The sequence below is a fragment of the Perna viridis genome, chromosome 7, assembly GCF_037379345.1.
Source record: "Perna viridis isolate PV_CMFRI_1.1 ecotype Kerala chromosome 7, ASM3737934v1, whole genome shotgun sequence".
NCBI classification, from domain to species: domain Eukaryota; kingdom Metazoa; phylum Mollusca; class Bivalvia; order Mytilida; family Mytilidae; genus Perna; species Perna viridis.
In genome coordinates this window covers 15,154,360-15,172,942 of record NC_142451.1, presented here as the reverse complement: position 1 = coordinate 15,172,942, position 18,583 = coordinate 15,154,360, and the positions used below count along the sequence as shown (strand labels likewise).

The 18,583-nt window shown below is 32.8% G+C and overlaps 1 long non-coding RNA gene across 2 annotated transcripts in view; it reads left to right on the top strand.

Moving 5' to 3' along the window:
• Nucleotides 1-10,871, top strand: part of LOC148611494 (uncharacterized) — a 44,003-nt gene extending 33,132 nt beyond the window's left edge. The window contains exons 1-3 of one of the 2 annotated variants that reach the window (XR_015924135.1): nucleotides 6,358-6,479; nucleotides 9,214-9,720; nucleotides 10,144-10,871. This is a non-coding gene — a long non-coding RNA (uncharacterized LOC148611494). Of the gene's footprint in view, nucleotides 1-6,357; nucleotides 6,480-9,213; nucleotides 9,721-10,143 lie in introns of those variants that run through there. The other variant, XR_015924136.1, reaches the window with a different exon arrangement.
• The last annotated feature ends 7,712 nt before the right edge of the window (nucleotides 10,872-18,583 follow it).

Here is an 18,583-nt window from a genome sequence, read left to right as displayed (position 1 = left end):
TTACTTTTAATTGCCCCTCCAATTATCATAACATCCCCTCCCGCCCTTTCGCTCATGAAATGTGCATTAAAAAGTAACATAAAGTGCGACACTCAGTTTCTCTTTCAGAAGGCAAATTAGTAGCTTTAAATAATTGATATAAATGAGGATATATGAATACAAGTCATTTTCTCAGCTGGATTTCATAAATGTACAATTTTTACTCACCTTTGCGCTTCTTACATCAAAAGGTGTTTTCCGGGACGTCCTGTTGTGAAGATATTACAAGCTCAACTGGACAAATTTTGATGGAAACCAGCATTAAATGGTACCTCTAGATACGACTTCAAACAGCGTTATCTCTAGTTTTATGGTCGTTTAACGAGAGGAAATAAAGATAAAACATCGTAAATAGACGATTCTTCTTGAGGATGATAACTTTGTAAGACAATTGTGTTTAAATTTTATTACATATAAATTGTACTGTCAGTTAAGAAATTCAGAAAAAACTGGCATAATATTTTGCACAATTTTTAAATACTTAATGACACATTCTGTGCAGTTTTCACCTGTTATCCGGCACATTTTTTAACTACTAGGATTTCAAACTTCTTTGAAGTTTTCAATACATTCGATAAGAACGAAATATATCAGATTTTAATACCCAATTTAAGCAATAAATTACACTTTCTTTAACCCGTCTGACGAAGTTGACAAATGTTAGTTTCGCCGTTCCAAGAGGGATAACTCCGGTAAGCTCCATGTAAAGGTTGATGTTTCAAACGAAGTCTAATGTTGCCAATAAAACAATAAACATGTATATAAAATATTTAACCATTGTATAAATGTAAACATTCTCAACTCGATGAGTTTTCGAGTAGAATATTTATAGCCAAATGATTGTAATAACAGTTGTTTATTTATTATAACAATGGCAAAATTATCACTGTGTAAAGAGCGCGGACATGCAGGTATAGACTGGACACGGATCCTACGTGTACGTGTATGTACTCGATACTTATTTCCATAAGATATATGCATAAAATAAGTACTTTAAGTTCATTTCATTGTCTCACTATCAAAACAACAATGGAAGGGAATTCTTTTAGAAATAGAAATCTGACATATACATGCTTGATCACTTTACACTTCAAAATATGCAAGGGAACACATTATTTCGAATCGAGGCAACCACAGTAAGCTCAACATCGACAAACGCCATCGAAAGTTGCATCTTACAGTGCACATTTAATTATAAATAGTTAATTAAATTTCGTCATTTAAATAAAAGCCTCAGCTAAAGAATAATTTAAAATCACCAAGTGGGTGATGATTGGCTATTAACAGTGGGATGAACTGGAAAGATTTATGTTTTTATCATTATAGAGGCATGGTAATTTAGAGATATTTTTTTGCTAAAAAGGACGTAACAACAGACAATTCTCAACAATAGACAGTATCACTACCCAACAAAGTAGGAACAAGTCTAAAGATCCCTTTATACAGCCCTTCGCCAAACTCAAATACATGGATTTCTGAGCAAATCCTATTTTTATACTATGAAAATAAAATAAAAAAAAAATACAGTTAAACGTGTTTACAATATTGTGTGGAGGATCCAGGACCGGGTTCCAATTGTTGCTCGCTTTTGTAGGATAACTTTAATTATTTTGTGGGAAATTAGGTCAAATATAAGCACAAAGCAGAAAATAGGCAAATTATACCGTGGAATCCGACCCCTTTCACAAACTTTTGGATCCGCACCCGAGTTTTCTTGCGATTACAGAAAGTTAAATTCTTTCTACCGTAAATAACTAATAGCCACGCAAGAAATAAACGGATATTTCACTGTAAAGGTCCAAAATGCTATTATCATATAACTTATAAAAGTATTTGAATTCTCTTGTCTATATTTATATGTATTACTTCAGATGTTTATCGGTCATGGTAAATATCAGGATAACAAATGCTATTTGATCCACGATGTAATGGCAATAGGACGATGTCACAAATATACAGTGCTGGTCTGTATATTTTCGGTTCTCGCGACATTGCATTACAATTTTATGTCTTAAAGTAACCGCTGAAATGTGTGAATGTCATTGTCTTACATTAACGACAGCTTAAAACAAGAGTCTGAAAATTATTTTGGTAGTGGCAACGCCCGAATACCTATTTCAGAGATCATTATTTAAAACCCAAGCAACTATGTATGCATAGTCTTATTTTTCCTGTGTAACTGCTAAGAGAGAGAAAAAATCGAGACTATCATGAAAAAGATGTGATGAAAGTCTTTTATTATCTTTGTTGCACAATGTCTTGTATGTTACTTAGTAGCCTACAAATGCAAATAAAACACTCAACACAAATAAATAAACCCTGCCGCGTCTCATTGGGTAATTCAGCTAACATCTGGACATAAAACAGATCTATCTCTCTAACATTGCCACATTTGTTTTAGAAAATTCGAAGAGTGCAATAGTACCAGTTGAACTTCCGAATGGTTTAATAAACATATCATTACTTGGCATAAGAAAAGAGAAATATCTTTAGTCGTAAAAACCAAAGCAGACATATAAATACTTTAAGTGGTTCTCCGTATGGTCGATGTACAAATGCGTTTTCACGATTTGAACTTTTAGTAAACGGTTTGATGCGGTCGTATACCTGAAGGCTCCATTGAACGGAGCAACTTGACTTACAAAAAAAAAAAACTAATCATGATTCAAATAGTCTCCAATTTCAACATTGGTCTTAGTTCTATTTTGGGTTGCTCCCCCTTCACCATTAGGAGGGTTATTTATGCTTAACATTTAAATTTGATGAATTGCTCGCTCTTTTTAAAATAATTTAGGTATCTGGTTTAATAAAAACAATTATCAAGTCACATTATTCAAAATGAACTGCATCTCAAGTTATGCCATTCATAAAAGTATGGGTAATTATACATGTACGTGCATTTAAACACGCTGCATGATGTACAAGCATGGTAACAGAACGGAAACCAATAGATCTTAACAATTATCAAGGCTTGTAATTTTTGCGTATGGTTCAAATCAAGAATTAGAAGATTGGAATTCATATGATAAGCATCGGTGTATCGTTCTCAGCAAAAATCCTTAAAGGAAGCGATACAAGCCATAAATTACAAGTCAAGCATTTTCTTTGACATAACGTATCGGTTGTTATAACGCGTTACATTCACTCTAGATTGTTATGTTATTTATTAGCAAAGGGGTAGAATTATTTTATTCGTCAGTCAGCAAATTTGTCAAAGCAACAAAAAGTTGAGTTTTAAATATTGCCTTGATGTCAGCTAGGCCTTCCAAGTATGTTAAAACGGGACAGATCTGTTCCCAATGTACCTCTCCACTGTGTCAGTTCCCCAATACTTGACAGATTTATAGGCAAAGAACTGTCAAGTTTAAGTTTTATGTTCCGAAGTTTCTTCTCCTCGTGTCTTTTCATTCATAATCTGAACAATCCGCCCTAACCTGATGACCTTTGAGAGAAATAAGACCGCCATATTTCAAAACGCATGCTGGGTAAAAAACTGATTATTTTGTGCAGCTGGGAAAATGATCAAGTTCAAATTGAAAAGAGGAACAAACTGATATCTCGTTAGATGCAACAGTTTTATGTTATCTAAGTATTCCGATATTTGCTAATAAAACTTTTTAAAAGACCGTTTTGTAAAAGAAACGTCACGGTTCAATGACGCCGCACGTCGGACGTAACGTAACAAGCGTTTAAATGCGCTATTTCTAGATATTTATAATTTAAATACAACTAACTGTCAAAGATACGAAAAATGATTAATTTTTCAGAAATGTTTCTAACGTTCAGTCTCCGTCAACACGCTTGCACAACATCGTAAACGAAATGAGGCGAAAAATAACCGTGACGGCGTACAAAAATCTGAAAAGAAGAAAATCAACACTTTATGATGAGTGTTTAATTGCCTACTTTTCATGAGGTGTTTTGGAACCATTGAATGATATATAACACAAAACAAACAAATCTCCATAAGCATGGCGTCAATCAGTACGGCTAAAACATTCTCATTGTATTACATCATGAGCAAATTTGTGTCAATCTTGGATTACCTTTACATTGATTCTCATTTTGGACCGTATCACATCCGGTGTGTCTCTGTGCATACTTTCTTATTTTCCTCATCAAACAAAAAAAAAACTACCTTGTTGTTATAAATGTGTTACAGTCATCATGTATAAACATACAATTTAACCTTTTTTCAATACTGAGATGTTGCATAGCTTAAGTTGTTGAACTTTTCGGCGTAATCAGTCACCAAATACAGCAAATCATTTTATGCAAATTTGTGTATGTACATGTATTAGCTTTTTACTTCCCTTGCCAAATAGCGTTGTTCGTTTTGACAAAGGACCGATGTTTAGATGGCATATATTTATTTCTGATATTCGCTTTTAAGTATACAAACATGTATATGTAGTTCCGTGGCAAATATAGTATAGGTATACTTTTATTTCATCCTTAAAGAAGCTACAAGCAATTTAATTAACATATTCAAGTACGTGACTTGGCTTGTTTTCAGAACCACAATGGACACTAGAAGTTGCATAATATCTCTATTCCTCGCAATACAAGCACCATGAAACGTTTCAAAACTATACGCCTTTTAAGTTTCGTTCAGTTTTGTGAGTACATCACAAGTATAGTATGACTACAATACAATCTTTTTCGAAGAGTTTTTAGGGGAGGGTAGAAGAACCATGGAAAAGCTATTTTCTAAAATGTTTGACTTTGATCGGATCCCAGATACAATGCACGACAGAAGATAATTATAGTTTTATGAGAAAATCGTAGTCACAATCCCTTCCGGTATATACACTTTTAAGTCGCCACCCATATAGACTGTATGACCGCCTGTCGCCATAGGTGAGATCCTACCCTCTATCTAAATGAACAATGAACATCCGGGCAGTGACATCTTTTGTAAGGGGACTTAATTTTTTGCAAAAATACATACATCAAAAATGCTAATATTCTACGATCCTTAGTGAAACGTTACTTTATCATACATTTGTTTGCTAAACATTTATTGCTCTTAGAATGAAGATAATGCCGCTTTTTTCACTTCGATGAATTTTCAACGACCTGGCAGACGAAGATACTTTCGTTACAAAAAAAACGTCCATATTGTGGCTTGGTAATCCCTTGACATATTAGCTATCTTTCAAGCAGCATGGTAAGTCATGGGATACCGCCCCTAGCTTCAACTTCATTGCAGAAATACGATTCATATTATGTATGTATTCATGATGTGTAGCTACTGAAACTGAGAAAATGGTGGCAAATTTCAAATTTTCTGAATCATGTTGCATACCAAATTTAGAGACCTGCAACATAGGATTTAAAGTCATCAACTGAGACTACGAAGTGCAACAATTTATTGACATATTAATTTTCAGTTATACTTTAGTTATTTGTTTAACGAGTTTAAACAATAAAAGATTAACATTTGTCTCCTCCAAACTATAAGATAAGTGTAGCAAGCGGATAGCACAAATAGTTCTATAACTTCCTCACAATCATGCTAGATGCAGTTACAACACTTTCATTAACTACTCAAGTTGTCAAATTCATCTACAAATAAAATACTGACCAATCAGATCGCTTGGAATTCGTTATTTAAAATCAATTTGATTTCTTTCGAAATCAGACCAGGGTTTGCTTTAAGCTTCATCGTTAATAGCATTCAAGAGCAACTCTTACTATTGCATACAAGGAAAAAATGTCACACACGTTTTTTTGTCCGTTCTGAATTTGAATAAGGGGTTGATTTAAGTCAACAAATAGATTTACAGGAACGTTTGGTTCTTTAACTGCAGTGATAAATGTATTCAAGCTTACAACGAATGCAAAGCGAAGTTTACAGTTATTCAAATAATAAAAGTTTAATTGAATGAATAAATAAATAATTAAAAAGTAAATTAAGAAGAAGGAAAATGACAATGATAAGAAATATTAAATAAAACCGAACTTTTTGACGCATTTATTGTTCTAAAGTAAACTTGTCCACATCTAGAAAGTCAGAGGCATATTTGAACAAAGGCCAGATTCATTTGAAGATAATTATTCTTCTCAAATCCCACTTAGAGAAGACTGAATGATAAATGCTTTAGAAATATGATTGCAAAATGGATATTTTATACATGTTTTATAAATGCAGATTCACATGTATACCACAACAATTTGTTCGTGGCATCCATCATTTAGACCATTAATTTATTGATAATGTGTGTTTGTAAATGTGAATTTCCAAAGCTCCTATTTATTATATCACGACAGAATACATTACGCTAAAGAAACAGTCAAATTTTTATTAGGCTTTATTTCACGCAAGAGATTGACCTTCATCAGAAGAGTTTTGATGTTAAACCGTGTGCATCTTATTTCGTTTTCTGCTAATTTTGATTATATCTTGTTGGAATTTTTCATTATTATACAAATTTAATGTAAGTCAGTTTCTTTGTTTGTTTTTTTGTATGGTGCATAAAACTTCTGCATTAGATTATTATTTTTTTATTTCCATATAACTAGTTTCTTAAAAACAAATTTTAAAATGTTATCAGGAGAAAGTGCAAGATGTAAATGTTTTGAATTTTGTTTAATGGTCTTTGAATACCGTTATTTTCCTAAATAAATATACATAGTCGTGAATTGCATAGGAGAAAGCCATCTAGACAAAAAAAAAATGCACAGAACTAACATAAAAAGAGAAAAAATATAGATAAGCGCATGGTCGTTGATGTGTATTGGAAATTAATAAATTTTGATCTTTTCTAGAAAAAATGCACACACAAAAAATAAAATAAAATGTATAATTGCGAAGAAAAGAACATTTGTCGAAAATAAACTCATGTCAAAATTTCAGTGAAGATTTTTGTTTAACAAAAGAAAAGCATTCGCTTTGCTTCTCTTTTATACGCTAACTGAAAGGCTGTAAATAAACCCTAATGGGACATTAGTGTTTATCCGACGTAAAATTAGACAAATTTATACTAAACGACAGCCCATAAACCGCGTGAAATTTATTTACGAGGTCAAAATTTAGTATGCAACTAAACTGCAATAAAAGTCTCATTGAACAAAGTATCTGGCCATAAATAATCGAGTTTCCGTAAATCAAAGTAGGAAACATTCAGTTATTTATAAGGGAAAATTTGTATCAAAATTGCGTTTTAAAAAGAATAATTATGAACAGTAATTTTGTTTTTGTTTAATTTTGAAATTAAGTAATTCAATATTTGCTGTTTATTGTGCATTTTTGCACGATAAATACATTATTTGATTTTTTTTAATATGAAATGTGTCATATATAATTTAACTGTATATCATATTCTCACGTTTTGGTCTACATGTGTACAAGACGGAAACGATAATTTTGATGTTTAAGGAATAAGATTTATTTCGGGAGGAATCGTTTATTTGAATATATCGGATTTTGCAAGCTGTTCAGTAATATATATGTATTTTTTAAATTATTAGAGTCAAATTATCTAACAAATAGGGTTTAGACAATTAAATCAGAAAAATATTATAATTATACAGATTCACGTGCACAATTCACGTGCTTAAGTATTTTATAAAATACAGAATTTGGCAAAATCGTCAAAATAAATAAAAAGTTTAAATAGGAATCAAGCAAGAAATGAAATTGATTATATAATCAATTAATTCGTTTAATCAAAAATACGACATTTGACCTAATTATCAAAAATATATATATAAAGATAAATGAAATATATTGAACTCGAATGAAACTAACTTATTAAAGTTAAATTTCTAAGTATGAATTTACGCACAATTTGTACTGCTTTTATTTTCCAACGATTCTTTGTTCATGACAATATATTCTTGTACGAAAACGTACATTTTGTTTAGAAATATAAAATATATAGCAGACAGAGTATATCGACAGCTGGCACAGAAGTATCAGTAGAAAATTAATCACGTCAGAACAAAATTCTATCTCCATAAATCGCCAGTAAACTGACCGGTTCAATTATGTCGGAAATGACCCAGTAACTGTGTATATCCAGCTGTATTAGATAGAGTCATTATCCTTAGGTCTGAGTCTGCGCCAGATCTAGACCTAAAATTATTAGTGAAAGTCACAAGATAAACTCTTAAGATTAGCGCCCTAATAACATTAACCATTTTATGTAACCAAAATCATAATAAATAAATCAGCAAGAAATATGTGATACTATGTGGAAAAGGGACGTGTCCAAGAAACACTGGCCCCATAGATATAACTGCTAGACTGATAAGAACAAGATGAACTGTCGTCCAATGACTTCCACATTGAACTCATAAGAAACACAAGGACTCATTTTGTTTAAAAAAAACATAGTTCTAAAAAGATGCAACCGCACTGCTAGAGAATTTTACTCTGTAGAAATTTGTCTTTTACATTACTATCGTTGGTAGTGACATATTGAAATTATTCAGATAAACAAATTAACTTATCCTTTCAAGTTCAGGGATAAACTAAGAAATATTTACCAGATAAATAAGTATAATTGCTCTGGTGTTGTGTGGCCTGGTATAAAAAATACAGCGGGTTCGGACTTGCGTTCCCCTTTTTCGTGATAATTTTCTGAATTATTTGGTAATTTTTTTATATTATTAAAAAAAATACCAGAAGAAACCTAATCTAAACTTGAAATAGAAAAAAACGATTAAAGTCAGTACAATAAGCGGAGAATTATACTTACTTTTAAAACCGTTTAAACCACCTTAAAACCTATTAATTTTCGAATTAAGAAAATGTTACAAACGTAGTCTAAGAGAGTACTTGAAGACACGTGCTTTAATCTGAATCTTGCGTTTCAGCATGAATTTTTTGTACAACATAATCAACTGGCATCTGCTAAGTTTTCACCTAGAATTCAATCTACTAAGATCAGATTTCAGAATTTTTGGCATGAGTTAAATTTAGCGGCCGTTTGATTTATTTGCTTTATCAATAAGAGTCTACAATTATCTTTTTATTTGGTAGTTGTACAAATCTTTACACGTTTTAAATAACGCCATCTATCTATATAGAATTACTTATGCGACGGACATTTTGGATATAGGAGCGTTTGATTTATTTCCTCCTCATGTTAATATAAAAGTGTGATCTTTAATCCTTAAATTATAACATGATAGTTTAACAAAAAAGAAATTTATGTCTTCTTCTAGAGGTGCCAGACGTACATGTATCGATGACATTGCCACTGACACGGGGCAGGAATCTGTCTGACTTCCGTAGAAAAACACGGTTCTTTCTGTTCGGGTTTTGATGTAACCTTGGAGTAACATTAGTAAGCACTGTCGACCCACTGATATTTTAAATGCAAATATAAGTTTTCATATTGTGTAAGTTTTGAGATTTTTATATTGTTTTCAAAGTTGAACCAACATGTTAAAGAATGAGGACGTATATATACAGGGAAACCTGTCAATATCAACAACTAAATAAATGATTAATCACTCAGTAAATCAATTTAAAACTGTTATAGTATGAAGCTCTCTTAGTTTTTTGGTCTTTTTAACCGCACACTGGCTTGAACTATACCGTTAACCCATGAACGGTTCATCCTCCCAAGTCAGGGATTTTAGTCCATCTCCGCTTCGAAAATAGACTCAAAACCTTGGAGGAGGAGGATTAGTGTTCGATATAATCAACCCCACAGAGGAACTTCGTTAGTATGTATTAGTTCAGACTGAATTGTATTTTAGTTTTGAGTTAATGAACCAGTAAATAAAAAAGATTTTTTAAGAAGTGGTGATAACCCGCACATATTACGAATAACACACCCTTCAAGTACACTCATGCAGATTTATTATTATTCAAAAGTATCATATGCATACTATTATTTCAGACGTGTTCACAAATATAGCAAGAAATCGTGTAGTGAAGAATTGAAGGAGAAGAAGGCTCATACATACATGTATATACATTTCATAAATAATGGAGCCTTTTTTAGGATTTATTTTTCTCTCTACCAATACACAACCATTAAATTAATCACTACATTTTGTATCCGTAAAAATTTCGGATAAAAAAACAGATGGTATTATCACGTGACAATGTCACTAATGATAAAAATGTTTTCTATGCATCCATAGGACCTTACTTTATATCCGAAAAGCTGAAAAGCTAACAATCGACATCACCTAATGCAGCAGCTCAGTGAATGGGTATGAATTGATTGTAGTTACACCTGGTTTGACGATGTGATCTAATGCAAAGGTTTCTTAGTTGGCTAATGAACTACGAATCGAAGGACTACGGTGGAATATTGTTCTTATTGTAACATATATAGCAGACCTGTTACCAGTCTAATGATTACCTAACAGGAAACAACCAGTAGGACAAAGAAGTCAATTACTGCTCCTTATTGAGAAAATGAACATTCGAAGTTCTTAGACATGTGAAAAGTATTCTCCAATGTCTATATATCATGGAATGTTTTATAGACAAAAGACGAGGAAGTGTCCAGACTGTTTTGACAATTCCAATGATTGTTTCTGGGATGTATAACCTAAACGGATTTCTAATAAAAATGTAGACAAAAAAACATTCATAGTAAGATTCTTTGTGGCATGCAATGTAGGCATTCCGTAGTTCCCTAATAGGGGGTACACGAGGTCCGTGACATTAGACTGTCAGGTCAAAGTTGAAACATCAGCATTAACTTCTTCAACAATGTATGCGTGACAACATGTTCAACTTTGGTATATTTTTGTAATCTCGAAACGAGGATTCGTTGTTGTTACCATACATGTATACCTTCGGTGTCAGCTAACACCCACTTAATGTGTAAATAACACCTGCAATTATTTAACAATATTATATGTTAAGTTGTTTTAAGGAAAATACGAACATGTAAATGATGCATAATGAATCTCCTATATTTCATGTATCATTCATAAGATACTGTAAAATACACGTGTTCAAAAGAAACGTTTTAAATAATCTTGCTTACATTTACAACAGAAAAATCTTGCCAACATAGTCTTTTTCTACCTGTTTGCGAAGGTATACGTCCTTTTGTTGTATCAGCGGCAGACGTTCGTTTCCTCTTTTACTAACCACAGCAGACATGCCTTTCGAAATTTTCGGGCGTTATTAATATCATACGTCGTCTGACAATTGGAAAACGTCGCGTAAAATCATTCACTTTTTCCCGATTTGCAAGATTCTTGCATTCTGAGAGGGATGGCGGCAGCGACTACAGTGAATTTCAAACGTCAGACGCTGTTTCGGAGCTTCTTGTTGTATATGCTTTAAATCCATTCCCAGTTGCTTTGGTACATGCTAAAGTTTTCCGTGTTTTTATATTTATTGTGTTGTGTGTGTGTGTGTGTGTGTGTGTGTGTGATCTATAAAGGTAGAACGGTACTGTTGGTTTCCCTTTTGGCGATTCGCCGAAAATAGTGAAATTTGAAAATTTCACCTCTTTAAAACATTGACGGGGCTAGCCATAGCATGACCATTTACTGTTCTTGCTATTTTAAGCAGGTGAGTTCCCCTTTTTTCTGTTAAAGGTACACACATTAAAAAAATCATAATATTTATGTAAAATGGTTTTAAAAAAAATATAATGATAAACATTTTGGATATCAGCACAATTTGTTCAATCACAACATTCGGAAGTATTTACTTAAGTAGGGCACACAAAAAGCAAACCTAAAATATTAAGAAATAGTATCATTCTACCTAAAAGAACCGTACAGTGCTTTTGTAAAGTTTAATCTATGTCGACTTTAATGAAATACCTTCTGACTTTCTATAAAAAATATTTCGGTAAGTCTGCAGGAAAAAATTACCCAATTGTACGTATGATCAACTTTTGACGATCCATGAACGTTAATCCGTAAAAATCTGTTAGAAAGATACCAACTTGAAAAAATGTCAACAAATATGAAGTGAAATGACATGCGGCTGACTAAATACTTATAAATGTAAGGCAAGATAACTATATACGAATAACTTAGACTTCCTTCTCCTATTAGAAGTATAAATTACGCTTTATTTAAGATAGAGAAAAACCTATACAGCACTTTAGGAGACAATCAGTTAAAGAAACCACCACTTTAAAGGTTATAATTGTACACCATACAAAGAATAGTCAGCTTTACAAAAAATTCGAATGAAATTTACGGCGAAACTTAATATATCTTATTGAAATAAAGAGACTAAAATTTAATCACGCTTCATCGTAAATCAGAATCATCACTTTATTTATTCCCATTGTGACTTCAGACCTATTGTACTCGACCATCGTGACTAACGTGTTTTGTTTCTGGACTATGAAACATAAACGGATGAACACTTTACCGTACGAGTTACAGACATTAACATGAACACTATAGAATACAAGCTTCTGTCACTGACATTTTTTTTAATTACTTGATTTACACTTATTCTTTGTATTTATGGGCTTTTAGGAAACTTAAATCAAAAGTGATATCCTTGTTTCTCCTTCAAAAGACCACTGGGATGTTCCTATGGGTCACGTATTCAAAATTCCCAAAAGAAATCGTTCTACATGTATTTTACGTACCTATTTAACGTTAGTCCCTTTTGGTAGTGACACAGTGATCTATAAAACACGACGCATTTATGGTTTGATACGGACGTTTGAAAGACAATCATGTTCAACTGTGCAATGATTGAAACGTGAAGAAGCTAGAAACGGACTAACTTCTAAAAGAAATGTATGTCAATTGGTGTAATTACCTATTACCTGCACAAAAATGGCTTAAGTATACAGATAGTCCCTGATTATATGGGCATGGCTGTCTTTACAACAAGATTATGAAACTGTATATACTATCAATGCATTAAACTGAAACCCAAGACCAGCAGAACGTCTAGTAAAAAATAAACAAAGACTATAGAAAGCAGACCTTTACATTATGATAACTACCACTACACCTTTACTAAAACATAACGTTTTTAATCTTGTGTGATTTTTGAAAGTTTTTTTTTTTGTATGTATAGTAGTGTAATGCTCATTTATCTGAACCAGTTTAATTGTGCCATGGACCAGACGAAGACAGAGATACCGGTTGTTGGAAATTTCTCACGGTTCAGTGCTCGTCCTTAAATGCCTTTGGCTATTTTTACAACAGTCTGGTAGGGTTATCATCTCTCCTAAACCTCCATATCTCCTCTCCATAAAAAATTGAAAAAGGTGTCAAATCACGAATAAGAGTAAAGGCGCTTAAAAACGAAATTACTAAGTAACTGAACAAGGACATAGCTACGATAACGGAGACAAAGAATAAACAAGAAAAAATATCAGTAAAAACTAACCAAAGTATGAAAGATTCGAACTCCTAAAATGTATATTTAGTCATGAATTTATCTTTTTGTAATTAATAATCGATCATTATAGTAAAAGAAAGCACTATACGTTACAATATTGAACAAAATATGTCGTGGGAAAGATACTTTACATTGACAAAAAATAAGCAAAAAATGGTATTAGAACATTAATCAAGACAAAACATTGAATGACATTGACTGTAAATACACACCTTAACTTCTCTGACGACAAGCTCTTGATGAATGGGTTACTTCCGGTTTTTTATTTTTAGAAAGGCTATGTTTCACGAAAATAATTTATCTCACAAAATGTTGTAGAAACATGTTCTTGAAACACAACAACGTCTATATTTATTTAAAGACAAATGAAACCCTATTATATGGTTTCTTTCTGGTATCACATATTTTTTATGACTGTTGTTGCAGGTATCTGATTGTTTTCTTGTCTTTTTTGTTTTTAGTTAATTTTCTAACCTCTGGTTTTATTTTTTGATCAATTCTTGTGACTCAGTTTTTTATTGTGTTTTTCGTTCAACTTCTGTCTTTGTTGCTTTTCATGATCACCTGAAGCTTAGTTAACATTCCTATTAACATTCTGTACTAGTGTATTTTGATTTTACCTTTTATTTCTCAAGTTTAGCTCAATTTTGACTTATTATCACCTCCCTAATATCTAAATGACTTTAGTTTTCAGGAACGTTTCGATTCAGTACTAAAGATCGTACTAACATATTGCATATACCTCTTTCATAATAAGTGCATTATGTTTGGTGATGTGTATCATAAGACATATTATACGTCAATATTTCACACTGCAGATAAAAATTGTTTTATTTTTCAAGATCTAAATACTGCTGTTGATGTTGTTTCATATCTCGGAGAAAACAAATACATAGAGGACATATCTCTTGTAGGTGAGGTTCTTCAAACGATTTATAACCAGCTGGACAAAAGTAATCCACTGTATTGTACAATCCATACAAATTATCGATCGGATGAATATTCTCCCAGCGGATAAAGTTATGGACAACTGGGCCCACATGTCTTATATACGTACATTAAAGTTTGGTTCCACCATCTTTCCACGTATTATCAGCAAGTCCATGGGGCCTGCTATTTAACATAAGCTTTCAACTTACAATTTCTTTCTCATACTTCATGTACATGTATAATTGTTTTTCAACGTTTTACATTTAAGTGTATTGATTCTGTAATTAGTGTGAAAGGATCGAGTTGTTTTCGCCATTACAGATACAATGTTCATGCATAATTCGACCTGTTTAATTAAGACTATGTATGTTTCTAAAAATGTTAAATAATTCAACCTATAAGGCTCATATTAAAACAATAAAATGTATACTTGTATGCTTGTTGCAACTTTCGTACGAGTATGAACACATATGTACATACTTAGTTACTAAAAGTTACTGCCTTGCTTATCAAAACAAGGGAAATATCCAAAAAATATGATAACTAAACCCGATTTGTATCGTGTCTGTGTTTTTTTAATGGCATTATCCTATTAAGCATTAAAACACAAGATTATAAATATTCCCACCATACTCATCAGTGGACGTACCCCAAAGACAGGGTTGGGAAACGCTTCCAGACCCTCGTGGGGTCTGGGAGTAGACCCTGGAGCGTCGACGTAACAGCCCAGTCGTTATTCGTCATACCTTGATTGAGTTTTTCTGTCAAATACCTCAAAGGCTGTATAGCTCCGCCACCATTAACCGCTGGAAACACCAAACTATGAGACCCGAAAACATCCAAATTATTAGTGATTGTACCAGCACCATGAAACAAAGAAGGCCAAAATATCTCGAACTATGTCCTAATTGGTTGTGTAATAAGAGCTGATAAAGGGTGGTTATATATGAAATAACTTATTAGATTAAGTTTGTCGAGTAAAAATCATTTATAAGGATTTGTTTGCAATTATGTGGTAAGTTCTATGATTCCCAAGGAACATTATGACAACAAGTGTTTTAGATCATTTTGTATTTAATATTTTCCTAATTTAACTTCCATTACATAACAGACAAAACCATATTTGATGCTTACTGCAGCAAACACCATATTCTAATTCGATAAATACATCTGACAAAGGCTAACTTTAAATGCCATCTACCTAATTATTGTATAATTACATATTTCCGGTGAAAACGAAAATCGACAGCTCAATGCGCATGTGTCAATCAAAACCATGCCTGATAAAGATACAAGCACATGCTTTTGATCATTCTAGTGTTTGAATTCCATACACATGTAAAATTTTACAAAAGAGGTCAGATATTGTTATGGCATTAAAAGAAATGTACATAAAAGCAAAGAATATTCCGATCAATATTTCAAACATGAAAGGCGGATTTGATCAATTGATACTGAAAAATTGAAAAGATAACCTGAAAGAGCGTTACCTTTTAACACATGAAAATCACAGTCAAAGACTAAACAAAATGTATGATTGTATCGCTCAAATGGGTTTTTAAATGTCCTTAATAAGGTTTAATTAAATTGAAAAGGAGGAAATGAGATAAAAGACTACAAATTATTGTTGAATGATTGACATGCGAATATGTGATAAGAAATGTACCATTGTGCACCTGTCTTTTCGTAAAACTTATAAACGTATTTTTTTGTGTGAAAAGAATCAATTGGTTAATTTTATATGGATCAAAAGATGAAGCAAAACACCTTTGAGAAAAATCATGTTGAAAGTTTTGATTCATAGATTCATCGACTTCTAAACACACGGTACAATATACATGTAGATGTATATGGAAAAGCAAACCAGACCCCTTAGGACTGATAAGTTTGATAGGTTTTATATTTTCACTGTGTTTTCACCAATTTCATGAATTTATTCTGCATTCTGTTAAAACCGACTTCACTTAATAATCAAACCAATTCAGAGGTACAGTTGGTCAACTGTTCAATCAGCCCTGGCAGTACCAGAATTGTCTTGGTCAGATCGAATCATTCTGGCCTAGAACTATCTGGTCAGTAATCGATTTGATATAGAATTATCAGGAATCGTTCTAACCAAGAACTGTCATGGATTGTTCGGAGCTAGAACTGTCAGGAGACGTTCTGATCTAGAACTGTCAGGTTAGGAATCATTCTGACCTAGAACTGTTAGGAATCGTTTTGATTTAGAATTGTCAAGAATTGGTGTAGGCCATGTTCATAATTTGTTTTAAATTGTAAGCATGACAAGACTGGGATTATCAGTCCGACTTAAAAGAGAGGTATAGGAAGTGATAGCTCATGTAGATCTATTTTATTACGCATACATGTACTAAATTTGCAGACTTCCGATTTATTCTGACCCGTGCAGGTCCGGGTGTCAAACGAGTAAGCCTGCAGTAGCGCTAAGCTTGTCGTAAAAGGCGACTAAATAGTGCTCAGAACACTAGCCAGGGGCTAGGGCGCTCTGCCCACAGACCAACTGGGTTGTGTGCCCCAGGTGGTGGAATGGGGTACCCCTGCCTTGTTACATGCTGGGATTGTCAGGCTATAATACGGAAAACCTGACCGCAAGCCATAGTGGTGCACCGTGTTGGGAAAGATGTCACGTTCCCAGCACGTTAAAGAACCCTACTGCGGTGTTCTCGGAGTAGGAACCATAGGGCTCCGCCACAGGAGGCTAAATTGCCCGACCCTACCCACCTCTCCGTATTTCCAGTGACAATCAAAATTTGTCGACCCCATTATCCTTGTGTCCCATCCCATCACCGGAATATAGCTGAACTATTGCTGCTCGGTCGTTAAACCCCAACAATCAATCTATCAATCCGATTTATTCTAGTTCCATGAAAGATATGGAAAAAAACCAGACGGTTACGTTTTTTTTTCATCCAAATTTGGAATATTATCATACTGTTTGCAACATTAGATTTTAAGTTGACTAGAAATTGGAAGTATTATCACATTTTATCATCTTTAGATTTAAGAATGGTCACATAAAATTGATTTGGCCAAATAATACACCTGATACATCGCCATATGTATTATAAATGCCATGTATAGAAGTTAATGTTAGGATATGCTCATTGTACTGTAAAGTATCTTACATATCAAACTCATGTTTGCCACTCGTACATGTATCTAGAGATAGAAATCTATTCCCACTAAAGTACTGCACGTGTACTATAGATAACAGCTTGACAAATTATGAAAGATCAATCAAACACAATTACGTGAGTTCAATTTATTAGTTGCAAAAATTCATGAAATATTTTTATGATGAACGAAAATTGTACTTACCTCGTCGATCCCATCATAAAGCGGTACTGGTACGGTCAGGGCCAGATAGAATTGTCACAGCATTTTTTTTTATCTTTGAATGATACACCAGTTATGTCCATACTCAGAAATATGTATCATACATTCATCAGACCCCATTACGAAAAAAGATGAAGATTTATTTTACAGCATAATAACTTTTTTTTATACTGTTGAAGGAAGAGTACCACGCTGAAACACATGTGACTTTTTGATTTTAATAACACCAATTAAAGGAATATTGATACTAATTAGAAGTAGTCACATGTTGTATACGAAAAGTCTATTTTCAAGCAGGAATAAGTTACTTTCGTTAAGCTAAGTGGAAATAGGATTGGACAAATTTACTCTACTTGCTTATTTCATATTTACATTTACAAACTGTAATTTCTGATATAATTACCATTTTACTTGTATGCTTTTCATTGATAGAATATGTACCCTCTAATCGTATTTCTATCTATTACTTTTTATTAAATGTATTTATAGTAAAACCCTTAATACAAAATCGAAAGTGGTCGAATGTGAAAATTGATCAAAGCTATATAAATGGAAAGCCCACAAATAAGGTGTACATGTACGTTGCTCCATATCAGTGCAAATGTGCGATTGCTTTAACTAAAAGGATGAATAAAGTAAACAGCAAGAACAGGTTAGGTCAGTCTTTATTATCAAATGTGTAAAATTGAAGTCTTTTTGTGGTCATTGCTCTAAACAGAAATAATCCTGCTGTGTATAATCTTTATGTAACAAAACGTGACTGTGTTAGTAATGCATCACGACACAGTGTCATTACGCTTTTCTTGAAGGTCTTGAAAATAAGCTTTTTGTTTTATCAAAATGTCAGTGCTGACACTTTAACAGTTTTCTAAAAGTGGTACTATGATGAATTCTAAATATACCGATACGAACATAAACATAAAACTATCTTTTAGAACTAATTAT